The sequence below is a fragment of the Chinchilla lanigera genome, unplaced genomic scaffold, assembly GCF_000276665.1.
Source record: "Chinchilla lanigera isolate Chin_1 unplaced genomic scaffold, ChiLan1.0 scaffold00001, whole genome shotgun sequence".
NCBI lineage: Eukaryota > Metazoa > Chordata > Mammalia > Rodentia > Chinchillidae > Chinchilla > Chinchilla lanigera.
In genome coordinates, this window is record NW_004955402.1 from 8011668 (window position 1) to 8037635 (window position 25968).

General features: G+C 38.2%; 1 long non-coding RNA gene across 1 annotated transcript; it reads left to right on the forward strand.

The window, feature by feature from the left end:
- Positions 1-664: 664 nt before the first annotated feature.
- Positions 665-21179, forward strand: LOC106149964. The gene is made up of 3 exons (XR_001236462.1): positions 665-768; positions 10817-10923; positions 21032-21179. It is a non-coding gene; the product is annotated as an uncharacterized LOC106149964 (long non-coding RNA).
- The last annotated feature ends 4789 nt before the right edge of the window (positions 21180-25968 follow it).

The window sequence follows — 25968 nt, forward strand, 5'->3', positions numbered from 1 at the left end:
AGCATCCTCATAGAAAATGAAGCCATCAAACTCATACTGCTTCTGAGAGCTGATATGGCATTTTATAAATAGGCATATAAAATCTAAATCACTTGTAATATAAACTGAAAGCATCCTCAGCTTTCATGATAGGTATGCATGATCCAGAAGTACAAGTATGAATAATGCATAAGGTTTTGTTGTCCTCTGTGATTCCCTACTTTTTAATTTGGGAGGAACTTCCACTATGGTGTCTCAGATTTGAATTACAGAGTTTCTTTTCATAGCAGCTGCTCCAGAATTATAGGAACTCTTTGGAAATCATCATAGAAAATAGAAATCCTTCTTCCCTGTGCTTCCTAGAGATATCATCTCAGAACTTCCTCCAAGGGTTGGCTCATCAAGTATCATTAAACTGACATTATGATCTGGATCTTCTGGATTAGACAAATAGACCTTGTTAAATCACAAATAGACCTTGTTGATACCTTTGAACAAAGAAAAAATATTTTACTTATCATCTGGAAATGAACACTATCAAATACCCGTAAAAATAAGATAAGGCACTCAGAAGGTTTGGATGAGCTATCTGTGTTGTCCAAACATGAAGTGTGTGGCGATGCTTCTAAGCTTCCATGCCCTACATAAGCCTTATCTCTCTCAATCTCAATAGGGTTCAGGGCGAGGCTCTTTTCTGAAGATGGTGTAGGAAGAGTCTGGACTTTGGAAGCATATGCTGGTCCATATGCAGAAGGGGTATCTCTGCCATCAACACTGAAGAAACATCAGGTAAAACATAACAAAAGAAAAATGACCACTACCTAGGCGATCCTCTCCGTCCATCAATCGAAGGTGGCAGGTGATAGTACCTGTTGAGATTTTGAACTATGGTTGTGGTAAATAAATGATTTCCCCCAAAACGTACAAGAAATAATGGGAAATGGGAAGAAACTGTTTCATAAGGAAAGAGAAACTGGGATGAGGGAAAGGAGAAAAAAGGGAAGGAAAAGGAAAAATAAATAAATATTAAAAAATATGAAATAGTTAAGATAGTTATACTACTAATTTCTATTAGTTCATTTAAAAGAAAGGTTTGTGCATATATTGTTTGGTCAGTTTTTCATGCCTATATCTTGTAATCTGAAGACAGCAATATGCAATACATTAACCATTGTCACTCTCCTATTATCTTGTTTTGAAGTTTTGTATCATTGTTTTTGTTATTTTTTCTCTTTCAAATTAAAAAAATAAAAAAGAAGAAATAAATGATTTTCCTCACATCCCAGGCCCAAGTTTGGGCTAGCTGGGTGACCGACATGGGAATCAGGGACAGATAGACTAATTGAGCTTTATGATAAAACAAACAAACAAACAACTGGATTGGAGAAAGTGCTTGTATTTGCAGATAACTGGAACTGTTAATGCTCCTCTGCATGAGACCTGCGATGACTGGATATGGAAGTGGAAAGGAGTGCAGGAAACGATAATTCTTGAGTTTTTGACTTTTAATTTTGAGGCGCTCCTAAGGCTAATGTGTGGGAAATAGAAGCAGAAAGTATGATTTATCCGGCTACTTGTGCTAATTCCTTATGACTTAGGGACCTTACAGGATTTAGAGAATAACTAGATTTTAGGACTCGAAAAAATATTAGAGATTGTAGAGTTCATTTTATCAGATTCAGGTGGGTGCAGGCCTCAATGAACTCAACCCATACCATTACAAGTAAAGGCTGGGTTGTCTGACATCTAGATCTTGGTCTAGGACTTGATATTATTTTAAGTTGTAAATTTTTAACAGACACATTTTTTCCTCATCTATCACATTATTTCCTAATAGTCTAAACCAGTCACTAGAGAAAGCACAGCAAGCAAGCAGTTATACAGGAGTTGGTCTAAAAAAACAGTCAAAAATACTTATTATTCTTATTTTTAAGATAGTTCCAACTTCAAGGAACCATTCCTGGAATTGGAAATAAGGAAAAATAAAAGAAGACTATACAACATTGCTCTTATTTTTTGAAAATGATCTTTCCATGTGGATGGAAATGATCTTTTCCATGGGTCTGCCTCATGAAGGCTTCGTATTTGAATTCTTTTCCACATAATTAATGAGCTACATGTTTGCTTGAGACTCGTGATTTGGAAGATACTGGACTAAATGCACTATTTTTAAGAGCTTTCACATTTTAGTCAGTTGACTCAGTAAAACTAGAGGCCTAAGAAGATAAAGATTATGAATCAGCTGTAAATGAAGTGTTCTTAATGTATCTAGCCTCAGCTGGGAAGATGTTTGCACGGTGTTGGTATAGGTGCTCCGCTGGTTCTGGCCCTGTTTTCTGCTGCCTGTTTTCTATACAGAAAGTCAGGACAGCAAAAAGGAGAGGGATTATTTTTTCTTCAGTAAAAGGGAAAATTCTGAGGTACTGCAGTGTCAGAATGATGACTGAATTAGAGAAAGATGAGCAATTCAAATGCTCTACCTCATAAATTTCACTCAGAAGGGAAATACAAGACAGATAGTTTCACTTAGAGACAAGGCTACACCAATCCTCAGAGACAGGACACATTGATACCAAAGTGACAAATGCAATTATAGCTACAAGAAGGTTCTGTCATCTGCCAGCTGAGCCAAAGACTGGGCTAAAATGTGAGGAGGAGTAAAGAAATGAAACTTTTACCAGAAAAAAGGTTTGCAGAACAAAATCTGAAGTTAGCTCAAGCAGTAAAGTCTTAAACTAGCGGTTTCTCCCTCAATTGCTTCCAACTTTAGGACAGCATCATACATTTTATACTGACTTGTTTTCAGTGTAGCTATTTTCAGGGTAGAATAAGAAAGTTTTTAAAAGCATGCCAATGTAGAAATGTATTGTGAAGTTATATTGCTTGCTTCTGCATAGAATTAACAAATGACAATCTCTAAATTGGTTCTATGGCGCTGCAGGTCATTTATATCTGTCTTTATCAGTAATATCTGTCTTAGGTTGAAAAATACATGTCAAAGCTTTTGCCTACTGCCAAACCATGAAGCAGACATAGTTTGTTTCCCCTCATTTCTTTTCACCCCCTTTTGGGTGCCAGGTGGATCACTGATTCACTTATCCATTTATGTATCCCCCCCGCCCCCCGGTACTGGGAATTGAACTCATGACCTCGCGCTTTCCAGGCAGGCGTTGTGCTGCCAAGTTAAATCCCCAGCCCCCACTTATCCATTCATGTATTCAGTTATGGGAGCTTTATGGATTATGTGTGATGTGAAAGGCATGGTGCTGTTGGATGAGGAGATGAAAACTGAGTGAGGTAAATGGTATGATAGATATATACAGCAAGTGCCAGGAAGCAGAAGGCAGGACAGTTCACAGTGCTCACAAAATTGTTTTTTCATTTGCACTTTGCTGTAATTTCACTCACTTCTTCCAACCACAAAATGAGACCAAATCACATTGCTGGGGATGCACTATCACCTTTCTCATGGTGCCCTTTTTCGGGTGAGAATCTGTAAAAGATACTTTCAGCTTCTCTTAATCCCCAGAAGATTTGTACTTCTGAATAATTAGCAGGATTTTAACTTATGGATAATGAAATGCTCTAACTGACAATGCCTCATTTTCTGTTCATCCAAAACCAAGCAAAACATACAAGTACTTTCTTCTACCTGTCTGTCTACTCCTTAGCTATACATATTATCCATCTTTATCTATTTCAACCTTGGCTCACACAATCCCTTCACATTCATTTCAAGAAAAGCATATGTAGAAGAGTGCACAGATGTTAAGAATAAAATGCAGTGGATTTTCAAGGTGATTTTTACACCTGTTTAACCATTTCTAGATCTGAAGCAGAGCATTACTGCCTAGCATTCTCTCTTGTTCTACTACACAGTTATTATCCAGTCATTCTCCAAGGTAGTCTCTGTCTTCACTAGCATTTTCTTTTTCACTTTAGTTATTCTGTTGAGTAGACACTGATATCTAATTGTGGTTTTAATTTGCATTTGCTTTATAACAAGTGACACCGAATATCTCCTCATATGCTGATTAGTCACGGCATATCCTTTTCCCCCTTCTAAGACTCCTGTTCAGTCTTTGTCCACATTTAAAGCTGAATGTTCAGTTGTTTTTTATTAATTTGTGGGAGTTGCTATATACTATGTCATGTGCACAAAAACTTTTGTCCAATATACATATTGAAACCAGCTTCTCTTACTCTGTCGCTTGCATTTTTTACTTTTTATTTATTGTTTTAAGAATAGGAAAATTGATTGGGGGATATGAATGGGAAACAGAAATAGCTCCTGAGAGACAGGAGGAGTTCTAAGTGGGTTGCCAATGAGCCCACTTCTAAGGAAATTTTATAGAGCAAAGTCATGAGGTGGGTACAATGCAGGTCAAACTGTAATCAACCAATAGGATTTATAAATATAGCTGCTTAGCTAATATTGACCCGATAGTGTCAAAAGCATATGGATGACATCATTAACCATGGTTGACAATCTATAGGCTTAGTCTTAATTTTGTTCTTAGATTTAGTAGTCTTAGTCTTAGTTGTTTCAGTCTTAGTGGGTGGGAGTATCTCCCTAATGAGATAATGGTTTATTTATATGGGAAGTCTCAAATAGGTGGTACCAATAATCTCAAACTTCCATTTATCCCTAAGGGAAGTATGTAAATCTGGCCATTGTGACTTTAATCTTCCTCAGATGTTCCTCTAGCCACAGTTATAATGCCTCTAACACTTTTTCACTGAATCCCTGGGGGACCCAGCCCTGTCTGACTGCCTGTAATATATCTACCTAACTTAGCTGTCTATAATGTTCCTCCTTCTGAAGAAGTATCCCTAACTGTCATTAGGGGAGAAGGAGTAGCTTCCATCTAGCTGCTCTGAGCTGAGAAGGGTTGGTGCAGGGGAGAATGCAGTCAGGGGACTTCTCCAGAGAGCTAACCTAATGGGCCTTCATTAGAAGTCATGTTGAAGTTTAGCAGTTATGAACCCTCTTTATAAGATCCATTTAATGGATCCTGGTAAAAGGAGTCTGGTACATTTGTTATTGGTTCCATCTGCATGAACATTTGGAGTTTGACAGCCTCTAGTCAAGAATAAACAAATTTTCCAAAAAATTAGAACATGTATAATCAGAGCATGAGCACTAGAATGGAAAGGCAAGTTGGGGAAAGAACCACATTCAGAAACTGCTCTTAAGGGACTGAGATAGTGATTGTAACCAGTTGGCTATCATACCCCTCCACCAATGAAGGTTATCTGTAAGTCTGATAATTCTTGTCATAAGTCCCTCTAGTTTTAGTTGTAAGGAGATGGACAGTTTGGAGGTTTTGAAGGATAATTTTAGCTAAGGAATTTAAGGACTCTTGCTTAGCTTTTATAGCTTCCAGTGTAGTTTTTTAACCTTAGTAAACTATAACAGTGGTCATCTGAAGACCTCCAGCAGGGGTCAACAATTGGAGCACCTTTTTATATGTCTAGCTTTTATTACTATGGTATTGTTTTCATACATCTTTTGTTTGTACTTTTCTACTGGGTGTTTAAGATCAAGTTAAAGTAAGACCTGTGTTAAAAGTAACCTCTTGCTCTCTATCGATCAGTTAAGTCTCCCCAGGCATTACTTTGGAACCATGTACAGAGCCTCCCAGCTCCTCTGTCAGTGTCAGCTTCCAGGATGAGTCACAGTCTTGCTCGACCATGTTGTTTTCTGTGAGAGCATGGGAGATTTTTCCCTCTTTGGTGATCCTCCTTTTTGGCTCATTGTATATTGATTTATTTCTGTCCTCTGGGGTCCAACAATCTCCCTGCTCAGGAGATTAGGTGGCTCACCAAAGTTGTAGGCTCCTGTAGAAAAGGTTCCCTCATGTCCTGGGTCTTCATTGACCTTAGGGCTAGGGACAAAATATTGACTGTCCTCCTGATACAGAGGACTAGGGTGCGGCAAAAGCTGGCTGGGAAAGAAGGCATGACCTGTCAATTACAAGATTTTGGACACATGGGCAGAACAGTTCCCAAAATCTGGCATGTGGATTTCTTGTGAGAACTTGAGCAGATTTTCAATAGGATGTCCTAGGCCTGACATCAGCCTGAAGCATGAGATCCAAGCACTGCCTCCCAGAACTCATATGTAGAAGTTCTTGGGGGTTTCTTTGAGATTTAGACAGCATAAAAGGACACATCAGTGCTATGAAGACTTGATTATCATACCTTTCCATGATAGCTCATACTGTGTTTCCCAGATGCACCTTGTACTTTTATCTTTGCTCTGACCCACTTTTTCTATTTCTTGGCCCAAGCTTGCTCTGAAGAGCCAGTTTCTCTCCCACTGTTCATTTATTGCTTTCATGAATACACCTTGCCACTGCTATTTGCTTGTTTCATTCAATTGTTTGTTTGAGGCAAGAATTTGGAATCCACATACAGAAGGAGAGGTGAGCTATTCAGAACCCAGTAACTTTTTCTGGTGTTGTAGTTACTTTTCTTGTTGCTGAGACGAAATACACAATGCCAAAAGTTAAGGGAACTTTCTATTTCTTGAGCCAAGAAATAGAAATTGTTCATATTTTGTAGAGATTTCAATCTATAGTCAGCTTGGTTCCAAGGCAGGGTGGCATGGCAGACAAACATCACAGAAGAAAAACAGTTCATGGCAGGCAGAAGGTAGCAAACCAAGGGAGGGACTTAAAAGGGGCATCTCCTTTCTGCTCCTTTTATACTCTGTCTATACTACCAGGATTAGGGTGGTGCCAAATCAATCAGGGAACTGATTTAGTAATCACACACCTTTAATCTTAGCATCACACACTCTAGATTCACCCACCTCTGAAAAAGCCCCACACATGGCTACATGAGACTTTGAGGGGACATCTAGACAACATCATAGCAGTTAGTGAGCCACTTTTGAGAAACAAGGTACAAGATAACACTTGTAGCCCAGTTACTTTTCTAGTTTTGATCTTCAAACTTTAGTTGTTGAATACCCAGAAGAGAAGATCACTTACATCAGTATTTCAGTGACAGCAGACTGACTTTGAATTACTCATAGTTATACTTTTGGAAATAGATAAAGAAAAGAAAACTTGACTAGGCCACATGTGCAGATTGCCCAAACCAGATTGGATCTACCCAAGGAGGCAGCTTTGCCCTGTTTTTTGTCACTAGTCTAGGTGTTTCAATTATTCATGTCTAAAGGCTCATGTCTAGTATCAATCTAAAAATGAGAGCTACAGTCTTTGTCTGAAAGCACCAGTTAGACTAAAGAGGAGAGTTGGGATCTGGGGAGGAGTGAGTGGTGATCTAAGAGTTGAGGCCACAGCCCCTCTAGTCTGATTTGAGCAACAGGGAGCTTTTAGAAGAAATAACCTGTGCTCAAAGAAACCAACAAGAGCAAAACCTCAGAATAATCAAATGTACATATTTCTTGTAACTCACATCCTCCACAAGCCTTTTCTCTACATTCTTGAGCCTTCAGTTTTGCTACTATCTCTCTCTTCTTTCTTTTTGGGAGGGCAGAAACCTTATCACACAAAATCTCACAAGGAAAATACATCTTTGTACTTACAGCTTTCTCCATATTCTATTGTTTATTTTATTATAATCTTCCTGTAACAAACCTAAAGAGCTCTCCCAACCTTTTTTCTTCCTTTTGATCTCAGAGTGTTATAATTTAGCCTAACAATCATGATGACGTTATTAGGTTTTGTTATTATCTCTGAAACACATTTAAATTTCCATCTCAGTATAAAATAACATTTTAGTCAGTTATCTACTTACAAGATATTAAGTGACATAAAGAAACTTTTACCTAAATTTGTTATCTTTTAACCATTTTTTGTTACTAGAGTGATATTTAAGAAGAATGTACTTGTTTTTTTTTTTTTTTTTTTTTTTTTTTTTTTTTTTTTTTTTGGTTTTTCTCCGGTACCGGGAACCGAACTCACAACCTTGCGCTTGCCAGGCAGGCGCTTTTGCCGCTGAGCTAAATCCCCAGCCCCTAAGAATGTACTTGTTTATCGTTACACTGTTAAGACTATTAATGTCTAATCTCTAATCATTAGAGTGACACTGTCTGGACTGCACAGTGTTTAGGTACCTCTAACTGTCACAATACAATCACCTAATGATGGCACAAGCACAGTTCTGAAAATGTGTCTGCATCATTTGGTTGGCTGCCGAAAGCGGGATTGGCATGTACGTATCATTACAAGTAGCTGGAACACAAGTAAGGGAATGCCAGATGTGTGAGCCTAAAAGGTTTACCGCCATAAACAACTTTCACCAGTAGGATATTTTTAGTTTTGCATCTTTGGAGGCCCATATACCGGGGAAATAAAAATGTGCTATTTAATATGAGGTGAAACAATATTGCGAAGAATTAAGGGCATCTTTATAGCTTTGATAAATTGAGGAAACAGTCTTAATGACCGCAAGTAGACTTATTACCTAACATACAAGTGCATCTCATTTATATAATAACAAAATGTTTGTTTAGTCAGAACCAGTAGATGTAGATTAACTATCAGGACCAGATTTAAACACATATCAAATTTTGATCATTTTGTATGGTTAAGGCCCAAACATCTATTAGTTACTTTATACATATTAAATTTATGTAGTCTTAAATCTATAAATTTCACCTTAAAGCTTAGACTCACAGCATGGCTTATATTTAGATGTATACATACACATATGTCCAGATATATGTTATGTGATAAACTAAGGTAATAGTTGTTTATTTAACCAGTCATGCACTGATTATTGAAAACATTTCATAGGTTAGCAAAAACTTTTTAACTCATAAACTCCATTATTTAGTAACCAAAAATCCTAGTGATGAGAACACAAGACACTTACTTTAGTAAAATATAAAACCTTTTGTTTTTAAGTCAAATTTTCTAAGTTTAACCAAGAGCATTTTAGTGTTAGGAAAACTTTATTATTAGACATAGAAAGTTTAACCTTTTAATTATAGCCAATTTAAATATATCTTAACAATTGCTTTAAATGACTTATGAGAACTAAATTATAACATTTAAACACTTTAGGCTTGCACATAATATCTTTTCACCAAGGAAAAGCTCTTAAATTGTAGACAGACAGCAATAGACACTGCATTTATAAAACCAATCTTTTGATGCTACCTCAGTTAGTTAACAACCTGGATGGAAATATAGTACCAACTTTAAAGACATCTCCATTTTTATCTTGTTAACTCATCGTTAACCCTATGGAAAAGGTATTTGGGCTATACCATGAGTGTCTACTATATTATAAGTGTTTACTTTTCTATATACCAACTAAAATAGAATATACCTGAAAGTTAACACACAGAACCATAAGTAGCAACCCTATCATATATGACCCTTACACTATTAAACTTTGTTTCTAAATTCTTTGTAAGCCTTGAGATTATCAGTTCTCATCTGTTAATGTTTTAAGTAAGTTTGGCTACCCTGAAAACCTACACAAATGATTTTCCATGGAAATCTCAAAAAGAGCCAAAAAAGAAAAAAATTGTTGAGCTCAATTTTTTTTTTAAATGAAGCAGCTGCAGGTGTTTTAACTGGCTTAACATTGAACAGAGAGACATACACAAGATGATTATATTTAAATTAGACTGCATTCTCAGGTGCATTTGGCCAAGTTGAATTACAATAACCCTTTTACAGTTTTTAGGTTTATAACTATAAATAGACTAGTTGGAACTTTTTATAGGTAGATTAACAGAGACCTCTTGTAATAAGAGTCAGAAGGAATAAAAAGCTTTTACACCTGTGAAAGCAGAGTTGGTTTTTAAGGCAGACTGTTAATCTGATTGAAATAGACAGCTATGCAGGTTTCTCACTGTTGCTGTGATAGCCACGGTTGTTTGAGAGTCACAGCTGATAGCCAAAAATGCTGTTTTGACAGCCACATCGGATTGTTCCCACTAAAGGGACAGACTGTTGAAGCTAATATTAACTACTTCCAGGCGGTGTGCAGGCCAGGTGTGGGTATAGAAAGAGACTCGGTGGTGTTCTGTGGAGCTAAGTGTAGATTCCAAACAGTGGGGGAAGAAGGCCTGCCAAGGCACCAATCTGCCCTGCTGCAGATGTCTACCTGTGGTAGCTTTTCCCCATTTTGGAAAAACGAAAAACAAGGGGAAACAGGCATCCCTGGCTGTGTTCTGTGCCCAGTCTAAGGCATCCTCTGGACTTAACCCCGCCCAGCATCAGGGGTGGTGAACTGGAGGTTTGAGGAAGTGGTTGGAGCCCTGCTCTTACCATGTGCTGGGGCCCCCTTCCTTGTGATCCTGTGACCCTTGGACCATAACTGGTCATAGGCTTTCTTCTTTCAGAGCCTCAGGTAGTACAACTGGCAAGATATTGTAGAGAAAGGTCATGACAAGAGAGAGGCAGTCCTCTGGGGACTGAGCCTGTGGCTATTCCTTAATTCCTGTTTCTGTTTAAATCTGTTACTCCACTCATAAGAGTCCCTTGGAACATTTTTTGTTTTATCAGTGAACTTATCTGTGCTACAAAAACCAGTCATCCGCTCTGTAGTGCAGCATTCTTGAGGGGAGCGGGAAGTGAAAGGAGTTAACTTAGAGTTCTGCCTAAGGGCAGAAGGACTGATAAAGTTAGACTAAAACTTTTACATGTATTCTTCAAAAGCTTGAGAATTAAGTCTAGATCAGCTTTTAGAATATGATCCAGAGATAGGTGCTAGTCAGCTGCACTATAGCAGGGTTGCAAGGAGGAGGAAGCTCACGATTGGAAACTTGATACTGGAATCCAGCAGCTTCAGAGAAAAGAAATGTCTTGGATAGAACACTGTTGTGGTAAATTGCATTATTTTTCAGGGGCAGAGCAATGGAGAACGGAGAAGAGTGACTCTGTGTATGGCGTAGGAACTGAATCCTAACTATCTCCAGGGCAGAAAGACAATCAAGACCAAAACTTTTCCAGGGTGAGTCTCCAGTCCTTAGCAAAACTGCCTCATGCCTCTGAAGATAAAAGCTCCCATTGACTCCAACTGCATTGCCAAGCAGAAAGCCAACAATCGGAGACCTAAATGAAGTTCTGTCCTGCTGGTTGCATGAGAAACCTCTGCCCAGGGGCAGCTGCAGCTGTGTAAAACTGTGACTGAACAGAAGGGTCCGGTTGGATGCTCATAGTCTACGTGGGGAAGTCTCCAGGATTCTCCTTGGCCTCCCTGTGTAGTGTTTCTTGACCCAAGTGTGGGCCAGGACCTCTTCTGGAATTTGGGAGCCTTATCATCTCCAAGACAAGGCAGGCCAGAGAATTTCTTTATGGCTAGCTCAATGGTGAGGAAAGACTAGAGTATATCTTCATCTTCTGTAACTCCTTGGGAGGATAAATAATACTTTTTATGACCTGGCTTAGGGGAAAATATGAGCAGGGAAAAGGAGGTCAGGAGAATGTCAGAGTGGGAGGGAGAGGGATAGATTGTTACTTTCTGAGACCTGCATCTTGGGTCTAACTCACCTCACATTATCATCTTTCAGCTTTATAATTCCAAAGCTGTCCTGAAGTTTCTGTAGGAACCAAACACAGGAGATAAGATACAAAAGCTATGCTTATTGCTGTAGCCTTATAGGAAATAATAAGGGCTCTGAGAGTTTTGAGCCAGGAATTGTAGACAAATATCTCATAATACTGAAAGTGGTTTAGGGTTTATGCGGGTAAATGATCTTTATGCACTCAAAAAGACTATGTTTTACAGTTGTTGAAAACAATACTCTGAATACATCAGTTCATTTTTAAGTCCTACTATTAAATCTTTTATATCCTTACTAGATCTTGGTCTGCCTTTCTATTGGGTACTGATGATGGTGTATTAAAATGTCCTCAATGATTGGGAGTTTTACTGTTTGCCCTTTTGACTCTAATATTTCTGCTTTACTAATATTGAAACTACATCTGGTGTGCACAGCTAGCAATTTTCCCAGTGGAGTGCAACTTTGATTCTTAAGGACCAGTACTCTTAAAAGAATTTCTGTATAAGAAACCACAAGTACTTCAGTTAGCCTCTTGTTCCGAGTTTACGTGAATGGAATGCAGAAGGAAGGTTTGAGAGAATAAAAAGCTATTGAAATTTTGGTGAGAGGAGTGACAAGTAAAGGTGAGTTCTAAGAGTCCAAATGTGGCTGATTACATCCTGGGGAGTGGATTTCACAGAAGAGAAACAGAAGCAGGGCAGGTGTATTAGCTTGTTGAGGCAGCGCAGGGCAGTGTTCCAGTTACCACAGTGCTTACCTGAGGGTGTTCTTGGGGGCGGTTTATACATCTTAATGAATTAATTACTTAAACTTTTTCTTTCCCTTTGGTTTGGAAGCCTCCTAGTTTCTTTCTACTGAAGATATGATGAATTAGTGGAGATCAGAAGAATGCAATAATGATTCGATTTTATTGTTAAACATATATGGCTTAATTCATACTCATACCCATAACTGACCACTGAGAAAGTCTGAAAACTTAAGGGATGTTGACACTAAACCCTAAGAGTCACGATACGAGAATTTACTGCCCAGCGATTTTTTTAAGTCTGTAATTTGGCAGGCATCTGATCAAAGTTTTTACATAGAATATAGAAATCTTACCAATAAACAATGTTAAAAGAGAGAATGTACTGATGAATTTATTTGTCCTGTCATTGACTGAGAATAAGGATATTCCACTGACAACATCTTATTTGGGGAGAAATTCTTACAAATAGGATGTTGAAATTTTCCTTCATCTTCTGACATAGAAACAAAATACAAAAATTATAAAAAGGGGCCAGTTCATTATTTTAGACACAAGATTTACAATGTGACATCAGGAAATGCTTAAAAACCTATTATTGATACTATACTATATGGCAAATATCAATGCACATTTTATATGTAATTCATTCACAACCGAGATATGATACATGTAAGCTTGACCCTGAATTAAAGGCTTTTTTGGCAATTATATTTCTAAACTCAATTCAGTGGACCATGAACAAAGGTCTTGACTAAGATTTATTGGCCCAAGAAGGACTGTATTTGTGTTTGAGTAAGTATACTTATTGGACTAAGTATGTTCTCTAGGGCTTGGAAATTATGTGGAATATTTTGATAATTGCATATAATTATCATATAATCAGGAGCTGATGAGATCTCCGTGACATTTATCCAGTTAGCCTATGGGCATAATTGTCCTTTTAAAAGCCTTACTTTCCCCAGTGAGGTTAGCTAGCCTTTCAAAAAGTCTGCTTGTGAGCCTTGTTCACTTGAATGCTATCTCTATAACATGGCTCTGTGGAGGAAAATTCCATTGTAGGGTATAGTGCTGATCTTTTTGCTGCATTTGTGCCTTTGTTTTTCAGAATATGTAATTGTATATTGACAGTACACTGTTCTATTAGGTTCTTATTTCTGTCATTTCTCTTCAGTATCTGATATCAGCCCTATGTTCGCTTCCTTGACAGTGTTGTACATTTATTTTTCTGACTCCTAATACATCCTTTTGTCTTTAGATTTGACCAGTTTCAGTCTAATGTGACCAGGAGTGTTTACCTTATTATGTATCCCGATTATGGGTTATCACACTTGTTGAATATTTGCTTGATGTTTTTCATCATTTCAGGAAAAATTGAGTCCATATTTCCTCACATATTGTTTCAGTCACATTATTTATCACAAATAGTTCCCCCTTGGGAATGCTTTTACATGTATGTTAGAGTTTCAATATCCTTTATATGTATTATTATCTTTCTATATTTATAGCACTTTTTCTGGGCCTTGTGGGGGAAAATTTATTCTGACCTATTTTCCAGGTTGTTAGTCTTGTATTCGTCCACTGGGTCCAATCTGCTGCACCATCTCTGAGTTAGTCTAAGATTTATGTTTTTCATTTCTAGAATTTCAACTTGTTATTTTCAAATGTCTAGCATACATTTCTTTGAAAATATAATATTATTTACTTATTTTTATTTCTTTAAGGTATGATGGGCTTGTGAAAGTCTATACAAATCTCAAATATATTACTTGATTAATGTGGAAAATTTTACCTTTCTCTCCCTCAACATTATATTTTAAGGAGCAGAATGTATTTCTTTTATATTATGTATCCATAAAAACATTTTTTGTTATAATTATTCTTAATAATATATTTGTCTTTGAATTTTAATACTGTGGTTAAAAGTAACTTATATGGTACATTACAGTATCACATTGTTCTTTATTTTTCTGTAAATTTACCTTTACCAGTGAGATCTACTTCTATATGTTTTTCTGTTTCTGTCAAGCATCCTTTCATTTCAATTTGAATAACTCTCTTTAGCACTTCTTGTGATGTTGGTCTATTGGGGTGAACCTCCTCAGTTTTTGTTTGCTTGGGATGGTTTTATCACTGCTTTATTTTTGAAGGATGGCCTTCCTGGTATAGTATTCTTGATTGACATTTTTATTATCTAAGTACTTTGAATATATCATTCCACTCTCTACTGGTTTGTAAGACTTCTGCTGGGAATCCACTGGTAGAATTATAGAGGTACTTTTGTATATATAAGTTATAGTTCTCTTGCTGCTTTTGGATTTCTCTTTGACTTTGACTTCTGATGATTTAATTGTAATGCAGCCCTCTTTAGGTTTAACCTGTTTGGGGTCCTTTGAGCTTTATGCTTCTAGATGTCCACTTCTCTAGATTTCACATTATTATTATTTTTTAAAGATAAAAGAATGAAAACATACTAACAAACACATGTAAATTTACAAAATAACACAAAAACAATACAAGCAATACAGAATTTCAGACAAAGTGACAGGAAATTAACAATGGTTGTTATATTATATATTGCTATCTTGAAACTGGTTACTTAGATAAACAAATATAGGCATGTAAGATTGATCAAACAATCAAACATTAACTGTTCTTTCAATAAAGCAATAGAAATCAGTAGTACAACTATCTTAGCTATACTGTGTATCCATATAAACATATTTTCCTTTCTTTCTTTCCTTCTTTCTTCCTTCCTTCCTTTCTTCCTTCCTTCCTTTTCCTTTTTTCCCTCATCCCAATTGTTCTTTTGTTTTGAGTTGTTTCTTTCCCTTTCACAATATCTATTGTACTTCCTTGATTTTATTCACTCTCTCAGGTTCTTACACTAGTGAGACAATATGGTGTTTACACATGCAGGTTTGATTTATTTCGCTTATGAGTATGGTCTCTAATTCTATCTATTTACCTATAAAAGCCTTGAGTTTATCTTTCTTTATAGCTGAGTAATAGTCCATTATATAAAAATATCACAACGTTTTATCCATTCCTCAGTTGATGGGCATTTGGGTTGCTTCCATGATTTAGCTATTACAAATTGCACTGCTATAAACATGGGTGCACATATATCACTGTGATATGATGTTTTCAGTTCTTCTGGGAAAATACCCAGAAAGGAAATAGCTGGGTTGAATGGGACCTCTAGACCTAGTTTGCTGAGGAATCTCCAAACTTATTTCCATGGAGGTTTCACCAATCTACATTACCACCAGCAGTGCAGAAGGGTTCCTTTTTCCCTACAGCCTCTGCAGCATCTGTTATTGGTTGATTTCTTAAAGATAGCCGTTCTTTCTGGGGATGAGATGGATAATTGCACATTATTTGTTTTAATAAAGTTTCTGCTCCTTTGTCTCTTTTCCTCCACCTTCCTCCTCATTCTTTTCTCCATCATGTTCTCTCCCCTCCTTTATTCCACTTTCTCCTCCTACTTCTCCTTCTTATTGCTTTCTTTCTTTTTCTCTTTTCCCTCATCCCAGTTGTTCTTTCATTTTGAGCACTACCCTCTTGCCTCTTTCTTACCACAATGCATAGATTGGTTCATTTGATCACATTCTATAGTCTTTCTTCTTTCTTCTTTCATTCCTTTTTCTTTTTTACCTCTCTGAATGAATAATTTCAAATGACCTGCTTTTGAGATTACTGATCCATTCTTCCACTTGATCAAGTCTGCTGTTGAAATTACTTCATTTTTCAGTACATTCACTGTATTCTTCAGTTTGAGACTTTGTTGGCTCTTTCTTATGGGGTCTGTCTCTTCATTTGACATCTCATTTTGTTCACATATTATTTTCCATATCTTATTTGGTTGGCTGTGTTTTCTTGTAGTTCACTGAGCTTCTTTAAGATGGCTATTTTAAATACTAGGTGGTTCCACATCTTCATTTTCTTTAGGCTATATTACTGGAGCTTCATCTTATATGCTCAGGATGCTATATTTCCTTTATGCTTCATGTTCTTTGGATCTTTGCACTGGTATCTGCTCATTTTAAAAAGTAGCTACGTCTCCCAGCTATTCCAGAGTGGTTTGGATAAGGAAGGACCTTCACAAGTCAGCTTAAACAGGGATTCTTGGTGGCCTGCAGTGGATCAGCCAATAGGATCTGCAGGCAGAGGGTCCAGTTACAGGGTCTGTGGGTAGGTGAACATGCCTTGTGCCAGGGACTGTGGACTGCTTTTCTTTTGAGGAAAGTCTGATGCTAACCTTATGTATTAGTATGTTTGGTACTGCAGTAACTAAATACCTAAACCCAGGAACTTTGTAAAAAAATGAGATTTATTTGGCTCACAGTTTTGGAGGCTGATAGTCCAAGATCAGGTGGCTCCATCTGTTCAGTTCTGATGTTGACCCCATTGGCTTTGTCAGCATGGGAGATGGAAGTATGGTAGAAGCATGGGAACATCAGGGAGACAGAGATCACATGATGAATGGGAAATCAGAGATTCATGCAACAACTTTGTGCTAACTCAAGAACTAACTCACTCCACCTGACCAGCTTTAATCTCTTCTAAGTGCTGTGTCCCCATGACCTACCCACCACCTTCTGCTTGGTCCCAGGTCTTAATTACCCAGCACTGTCATTCTGATAACTCTTCTTCCAGTACATGAGCCCTTGAAGGACAGACCACATCGAAAGCATAGTACTTTATATCATATTTTCCTTTTGTAGAACTTGAGGGGTGAGAGCATTTCTTGCCACCTTAGGGGGAGGGAAGACACAGATAAAGTAAAATGTGTCTTCCTACCATTTTCCATGTGACTTTGGTCGTTTCTGTACTCCACCAGGGTGCTATTACCTCTCACTTGGATTGTAGCACTCTCATAAAGGCTTTTGCACCCTTGGATGGTTGTTAACTTGGTGTTTTTGTAGGGGGATGCAGCCTGGAATCTCCTATTCTGTGATCTTGCTGATGTCACTTCTCAGTAACACTTCTTTTAAATTCTATTTCTAGTAACTTCAATACCATAATTTCCGTCCCTATGTCCCAATTTTATTTTTTTCTCCTAGTCTTGGTTTTCTAGATAGGCTTATTAATTTTATAAATTGTGCATAAACATTGTAAAGGCTCTGTAGGAAGTGTTAGGTTCTAGAAAGCAGTTTAAATAAAAGTGCAGCACCTGGGAAGAGTTGATGTGAGACCGTATTTTAGTCTTCTAAGGCCCAGTGTACTCTAGCATGCCTTTGTTCCTGTGGTGTAGTCTTTCAGGGATGAAGGTCTGGATTAACACCAGTGCCCAGCTACTTTGTTGGGACTTGAATTCTAGCTTTTACTTCCTCATCTCTGCAAGACTGCCAAGTGTTTTCTTTAGCTTTTGGACATCTCAGCTTAGTACTTTTAGAAGGGCAACTACAGTTCATAGCCTATGTGGCTTATAAATAAATGAGTAGCTTCAGAAGAAAAGCAGCAATAAAGTGCCAGTGGTTCATTTTAATGTTCTTCTTTATTTCTGGGATCTTGGTTCTTGGATGTTCTGGCAACTTTCTGAGGCTTTTGTGTTTGTGTGTGTGTGTGTGTATGTGTGTGTGTGTGTGTGCATGCATGTGTGGTTATTGATAGGAGGCTTGGATGCTAAGGGAATTTTTACTATCTTTATGTGTGTATTCTTTGGGCCATGTGTGGTTTACATGTCTTTAAAAGTTATTCCAAATATTTTTTACAACAAGACTGGATTAAAGAAATAACAGCTCTAAAGAAGGACAAGGACAGCAAATGTAGAGACATCACACTGATACGTAGAGCTGTGGCAAGTAATATTAGCAGCAGGGTCGGCCACTAGTGCAATGGAACAGAGTGGGGTACAGAAAGAGAACTACCCATAACCACTGGATTTATAACAAAAGTGTCATGGAAGGCCTCTGGGGAAGGGATGATCTTCAGGAAAGATGTGATATTAAATGGATGAAATTAAAGAAAATTTGAGTCATATTGTACCATAAACAAAGTTGGTATCAGGTAGAATGTTGTTTACAGGTATAACTATAAAATTCCTTGAATATTGTGTAAAAATTTCTTATGATCTTGGGCTAGGCAATTATTTTTCCATCAGGGCACCTATAGCATTAGCAATAAAGGAAAAACAGGAGAAAATAAATGTACTAAAAATAAGGTACCTATGATATATACAAAAGACTAAATCAGCTGGTATTTTAATTGATACAGATAGATGTTTGTAATGATTAGACATGCATCTTGACTATAAAGACATTTTACAAATCAGCCTTTCATGTTGAGGGAATTTAAGAATAAATGGACCTGAGTAGGCACATCACAAAAAGGGCTACTCAAACTTCCAATAAACATGAGAAGTACTCTACCTTACTAATCATCCTCAACATCCTAACTAAATTATGATGACATGGCTGTATGAACCCAGGAGCAACAGCAGCAACAACAACAACAACAACAGCAAAAGTGGAAAATGTCAAGTGTCAACAAAGCTATGAAGCGGCTGGAGTCCCTGAGCCCTGCTGGTTGGAATACAAGCTGTTATACTCATTTTGGAAAACTGGCCATGTCTGCTACTGATGGATTTTCAGCAGTTTTACTTTTAAATACATGATCAACACAAATCTGTTCAAATGAATTGTAGTGGGCCATTCATATCAGCAGTATTTCTAGTAGCCCCCAAATGGGAACCATCCAGATATCCATTAGTAGTATAACGGGTTAGTGAATGGTGGTGTATCCATTCGGCTGTACATTCTACAGCAGGGCAAGGTCAAGACTTCCTGCTATACACAATAATATGGATATTTCTTCAAGAAGAGTCTTGAATGAAAATTAGCCATATGAACACAATCTGTCACAGAATTCCATTTAAATAAAACTCAGCAACAGGCAAAGCTAATCTCTCATGTTTGATATTGCAGTAGCTCTCTTCAGGATGGTGGAATTTCAAGAAGACATGGGGATATCTAAGTGGGTAATATTATTCTAAGTCTTGATTTGGATGCTGTCTATGTGAGTATCTTTGTGACAGTTCACTAGCCAATTGACTTTAAAGTTATGTACTTATACATGTTACATTCAAGAAACTTCTATCTACAAGTAGATAAGTGCCATTTCAATGGACAGAAATATTATAAATAAGGTTTGATAACAGAATTATAATTTTAAAAATAACTGAGTTCTCTAGGCAAATCACTCCAGGCAAGAGAAAATATCATGAAGGTGCTACCAAACCACACTGACCCTTTCTGCATTTCTCTCTCCCATTAAAACTTGTTTTGTGTATTTTCCTTCTAGAGTACCTATGTCTAGATAGATTAGGAGGTTTAATGTGTTACCTCACCACTTAGATTTGGTTGCAGACTTATACTAATAATTGATGTGGAAAGTTTTGGCATTCAAGTAGCCAGGTGGGGCATTTATTTTACAAGAATCTCTTTAAGATCACAATGTATCTTGGGCAGTTTGGCTCACATCATGGATAAATTCCTGCTGCAGTTGATGTACTGCCATATATAGATAAACTTCCTCTGGCAAATACTAAAGCAGCATTTACAGTCCTGAGCTTCCTCTCTGTCTTTCTGTTTCTGTCTCACTCTGTCTCTCAAAAAATCAACATACTCCTAGTGAGTAAATTCATATCATCAATATTACCAGTTTTCCCTTTGCTTTCAGTGACGTATTTATCAAATCCAGCTTTTCTAGACAGCTTATGAAAGTAAAGTTGTAAAGGATGTAGCTCTTGTTTAAAAGTATGGACCAACGTTGACATTGTAAAATGAGTTAGATTCCATTTGAGATCTGTTAATTGGATTGCATTAAGAATTTTATTTTAATTTTTAAATTTTCCTACACTATTTCCCCAGCACTTGCATTGTCATCATAAACAAAAATTTTGAAGTCATAAAAGAAAAAAAAATTAAGGAGCAAAACGTGGAGAGAACAGAAAGGGCAGTTTTTCTCCCAAGTTAGTTTGCTGAGTTGGAAGCGAGGGTGTAAGACAGTCAGGTGTGTGGTATCAGAATTACAGTCAGTGCTGAGAATTAATTATCTAAATAACGATCTAAAGAACGACTCATTTGAAATGAGCTCCTTTAGGGGTAGGTGGGGTCCAGAGGTTTGCAAGCTGTCCGCTTTTCAGTGCGTACTCTCTGCGTTCAGTTCAGTTTTTTCCTTCCAAAGAATCTAATGTGCAGAGTAAGTCGACCTGCTGGGGGCAGTGTGTGCCTGCCAGTCCGCGGTGGAGCCTAAACCCTGCGTCCGAGCGAAGACAAAAAGCCCTGCAGAGCTCCAGGGAGGGCGGCGATGGGCTGCGCAGGACTTCACTGCTGGTGAAAAAACGGCAGCCTGCGCACGAACAAAACCAAAAAGGGATCAAAATGGAAAATCAAAGTTTGGTTGGGTTTTCCACAGTCCAGTAGAAGTGCAGCTTGTCAAAAGATTATTCTGTAAAGCTCTCTAATAGGCGTTCCAAAGCCCCTTGCTTAATGCAGTCAAAACAGAGATAATGAAATCTCTCCCAAAGTCCGCCTCGGAGCAGCTAATGGATTTGCAGGCTTTCCCCACAGAAGCGCCTTGCGGATCAGAAACAGCTCTGGGCGCTTGTGCTCCTCTACCTCGCATGTTTGATTGGAAGGTGAACAGAAAACTCTGCCTTCCATGAACCTGGGAAGTTTTGCTTTTCTGAGGAGTATCACTGTCCAGCCAGGCTTGTTCTGAGTGTGTGGGAAGCGCTAATGATAGTCTGGAACGCTTGTTTTTTGACTCTGTCTGAAGACAAATCTATTTTCTTTTTCTGTTAGGCGTGAGGCAGAAAGAAAAAAGGGCCTCATCTCAGCAGCACTTCAGATCCCTCGGTGCCCTCATATGCCCTTCTGCAGGACGCTGGGTAGAGGTGGCTCCAGTGGGCCGGAGCCGCCCGCGCAGAGCCCAAGAGCTTCATTCCCTGAAGCAGACAGGAGAAGGTAATGACAGGGATGAAATGCTGTCACCTGCTTTAATGTCTGCACACTTTCTGAACTGTTTCTCACTTCCGAAGCTTAACACTACCAAGACTCATTTGCTTATATTTAAGAGTATTTTTAAAGCCTTTTTGGTATAGAATATAACAAATGTGCTGGTAAATGCACAACGAAAAGATGTACAGTGTAAGGGGTTCATGGTTTCTCACAAAGCAAACAAGGTTAAAGACACTGATCAAGACCGAGCATGACCAAAGCGTTCCTCAACCTGCTTCAACTCACCAGCCTGTGTTCCTGCTCTGCGACTAACCAGTGCCCTGATTATCGTAGCGAACAGCTCCTTGTCCTTCTTTCTGTCTTTACCTCCTGGATTAGTCAGGGGTCTCCTGAGTTAGTGTGTGTGTGTGTGTGTGTGTGTGTGTGTGTGTGTGTGTAATATAGCTCAGGAGATGTACTATGGGACCTGGCCCATGCAATCATGGAGGCAGAGGAGTCCCGTAAGCTCCAGCTACAAGTTGCAGACCCAGGCGGTGTAGGGGTATAACTGAGCCTGAGACTCAGGAAAGTTGCTGGTGTGAGTCCTGCTCCGAGTCTGAAGACCCGAGCAGGGGCACTGGAGGTGATGCAAGACTGGAGAGGACCGGAAAGCTCAAGAACCGGAAACAGCAAGACCCAAGGGCAGGAGGAGCTGCTGCCTCAGCTCAAGGGGGACAGAATCCACACTTCCTCTGAGTTCGCGCCTGAGTTTGTCTTCAGCAGGTGGGGTGATCCTGCCACGCTGATGAGGGCAGTCTTTGTTCCTCAGCCTGTTGATTCCGGTGCTGTTCTCCTGACACACCCTCACAGACACGTCCAGAAATGGCTATACCATCCATCTGCGCTTCCCTTAGCCTCAACAAGTTGACACATAGAGGTAACCATGCGCTTGCTATGCATGCCCCCCGGAGATCTTCATGCTGTACTTCCTCACGGTCTTCTTGCTGTCAAATGCCTCCAGACAGATTTTTTTTTTAAATAAAAAAGTGTCTTAGTTTTCTAGTTGTCCTTAGCAGAAGGGTTAGTTTATATTAACCAGCCTACCATTCCTAGAAGTAAACGTTATTTATTTTTTATTTTCTATTTTTATTTTATTTTACCTTTTTTTTGAGACAAGGTCTCACTATGTAATTCAGGCTGGCCTGACTCACTGTATAGCCCAGGCTGGCCTCAAGCTTAGGATGATTCTCCTGCCTCAGCCTCCCAACAGCTGGGATTACAAGCAAGCAGCACCATGCCCGACCTAATTTATTTTTTAATTCAACAAATATTTATTGTGTACCCACTAGCCAGGTACTATGCTAAGAACTTGGGATTCAAAGGTGAATAAGTTAAGTGAAGGATTGCTCTTAGGGGAGGGCTGCAGACCACATGAGAGATTCAGACAGGTAAACACTACCATGCTTGTCCTTAAAACCAGCTGTGAAGCAACATGAAATATATCCTACCATGAAGATAAACAGTAGGTAATACATTAAAATAGATAGTAAACATTGGTTTTTATAAAAATACTTCTTTTCTATAAGATTTAAAAAGAATTTCTTTATAAGCAAGTATTTTGGAATTTAAGAGATACACACACACACACACACACACACACACACACACACCCCAGAACTATTCAGGAATATCATTTGTAGCGATTCTGGTTTTGTAACCAGGATGTGCTTGAGCCGAGAGCTTCCAAATGCAATGCCTGAGGGAGGAACAGGGTCTGCTGACTGAAGTTCCTCTCTTTTAGCCTTGCACCTCACACATTTCCTTTTCCTGCTGAATTTTATTGTGTTCTGTAGCCTTCCCTCCTTCCAACCCTTTGCAAGTGTAGAAGTTAAATCTGCACAGGTCACAGGACAGGCTTGCTTGCCATTTCTCTGCTTTTGGGGGAACCTGGGTCCTGCTTCTGATGATTTCAAAGAGCTGAACCTTGTCTCATCTCCATGGTGATTTCTTCTCTCTTTACCCACAGTGCTCTCCCTTGAGATTATCCTTCAGTGTTTCGTCTTTCTCACTATGTCAATATGTCTTACCCTGAAAAGGGTGCAGCATTCTGTGAGCTCCCCCAAACTAAAAGTGAAATATGTTTTTTAAAAAATGTATTAATTTCTGCAAAGAAGGCGTATTTTAAAGAACATTTTTTATTGTGGCATTTTGCAAACACACTCCAAACCTGAGCCACAAATTCCCACAGGGCCGTTATAACAATTTCGTAGCTCTTCTTTCACCTATCCGTTCACTATTTGTTTTTTGGGGGAGTTTTTAGAGAGTACCTTAAAGCAAATTCCTGACATGACATTTCTTCTGTAAAATCTTTAGTATGCACCGCCAACTGCTAATTTCTTTTTCCTTAAATGACTATGGTGCCTTACTGTAACTAGAAAAATGAATAGTGAGTCCTTCACCTTATGTAATTTTCAGCCTGTAAATCAAATCTCCCCAATTATTTTCTGTAAGTCATTTTATAGCTGAACTTTTAGATTTTATCATTCAATTATTCTAATTAGGATTTAAAGTTTATTCTTTGGGAACTAAAATCTTTTGTGATTGTAATGACCAGCCATCCTCTTTTTCATGCTATTAAATTGTTGGAGAAACAAGATTATTAGTTTTACAGAATATACCATTATCTGGATTTAGATGGGTTCTCTCTGCCACGGGAATTTAATTTCTAATTCTTCTGTGCTTATATTTCCTTTAAACTACTTGTAACTGGAGAGATGTCCTCTCTGTTTGATGATGGTCGTGTTTTACATAGTTATTACCTTTCTAAATCAGATTTTCAAATTAAAAGATAAAATGTAAAGGCTCAAAATCTTTACCCCTAGAAGCTGAAAATGTTATAGATGAAGCTACTCAAGGGCAAGCGGAGTTGAGAGTCATTATTATGGTCCTCCTGTTGTATGTAGCACTATGCTCATGGTCACTCTGAATGAATAAATGCATGGATGAAGGAGTTTTTCTGAGCGAGCTAACGAAAGAATAACTGAATTTACAATTCCTTCCCTTGTCATGCTGAATTTATCAATAAATATTCTTAGAGTCTAACCAGATTTTTAAATGACAATATAAGGATAAATATAGTAAATAAGTACTTGGCCAATTGACCAAATTGAATACTACCTCACTCCAACGTATTTTTAAAGTAGTGCATTTTATTTTTTTCATTGGTTTTGTGGTGCTAAGTACAACATGCGGTTGTTTACATATTAAGAGGAATATAGAAATCGTAGCAGAGTAAGGGGACTATAGCTGAAAACGCTGCAAAAGGTTTGGTCTAGTTTTTCACCAAATGTACAACTCTTCACTACATTATTATTGGTCTGTGATTATTAAACTTCTGATTGAACACATAAGTGATAGAAAACTCACTGCCTTTGTAATACAGTCCATTATATTTCAAGATGGCAGTAATTAAATAATTAATTCTGATTTTACTTTCTGAAGAAGTGGCGCACTCAGCTTTATTGGGTTTCCTTTATTGGACAGGCAGCCATTATAACTTGAAGGATGTTTTAAATTACTGATTAACTCATTTAAAGTCTGGCTCTGCTACATGACTATAATCTCCAGGAGGGCAGACAGCATGTGTGAATTATTCAGTGCATCCCTGGTGCTCAGTTCATGTATTTATTGAATGGAGAATTAAGCGCAGAAAGACTTAATGATTTGCTTTATGATTGCTCCACAGAGCTGTGAAGTTTGGTTTACAACTCCGGACCTTTCCGGAGCTAGAAATATACTTGCACCTAGGCTTAGCCCAATTCCATTTTTAGGTAGAAGCTTTTCTTCATACAGTACGATGCCATGAATCCTGAGCCTTCTTTCTAGTTTCCTGACACGTTGCCTCACGTGATACAGGGATTTAACAACTGAAATTCTTATTTCTTCCTTTTAAGATTTTTGTTGTCAGAAATGAACACATGGGTGATTCTCCAACATGACTGTTACTCTCATTTTGATATTATGAGTGGGTTAATGCATTCTCTAAGATTGCAGTTTTAAATTTCCTTGCCATATCTCATTATTGACTCATGATTTACTGGACATGGGCCCAAACCTTCTGTTCAGCCCGTAGGCACACTGATCACTGCAGCGCGCTCTTCTTTCTCTCCCTCATTGTGCTAGTAGATTATTTTTTAAATGTAACTACAGACATCACTGGGCCAAATCACGGGCTTTACATCTTTATCGATTAGATGACATCTTAACTGAATATGGCTGAATATAAGTGTATGCGTCTGATTCCAGAAACAAAACCAATAACTGCACAAACCATGGGGGGAGTGGATGTTGCTACTTAGCAGCCATTCATGGAGTCATGATTTCAGGACTTTAATGGGCTCCCTAAAAGCCAGTGGATCAAATGATTGCCAAAAAATTATGTCTTCTTAGGATACATTAATATCAACTCCAGGGACATCTGCACATTAGTGCCTACTGTGTTGGTGGCCCAGAAGTTTGTACTGAAATGATTTCAAAGTGCCTCCCACCTTGACACGGAGTGATTAGCAGCTCTTTAGACTGTGTGGTCCGTGAAAATGCTTATGAGGAAGTAGCATTTGAATTGAGAATTAAATGATTGGAAATGAACATTTATGCAGAATTCTGAGGAAAGCCTTTCATATCTTTACACAAACCAAAGAAATCACTTGTTTTGTGATCTATGATTGAGTAAATTTTTACAGAGTCCTTTTGGTTAAAACTTTCATTTTAAACTTCACTTATGGGCTGGGGATTTAGCTCAG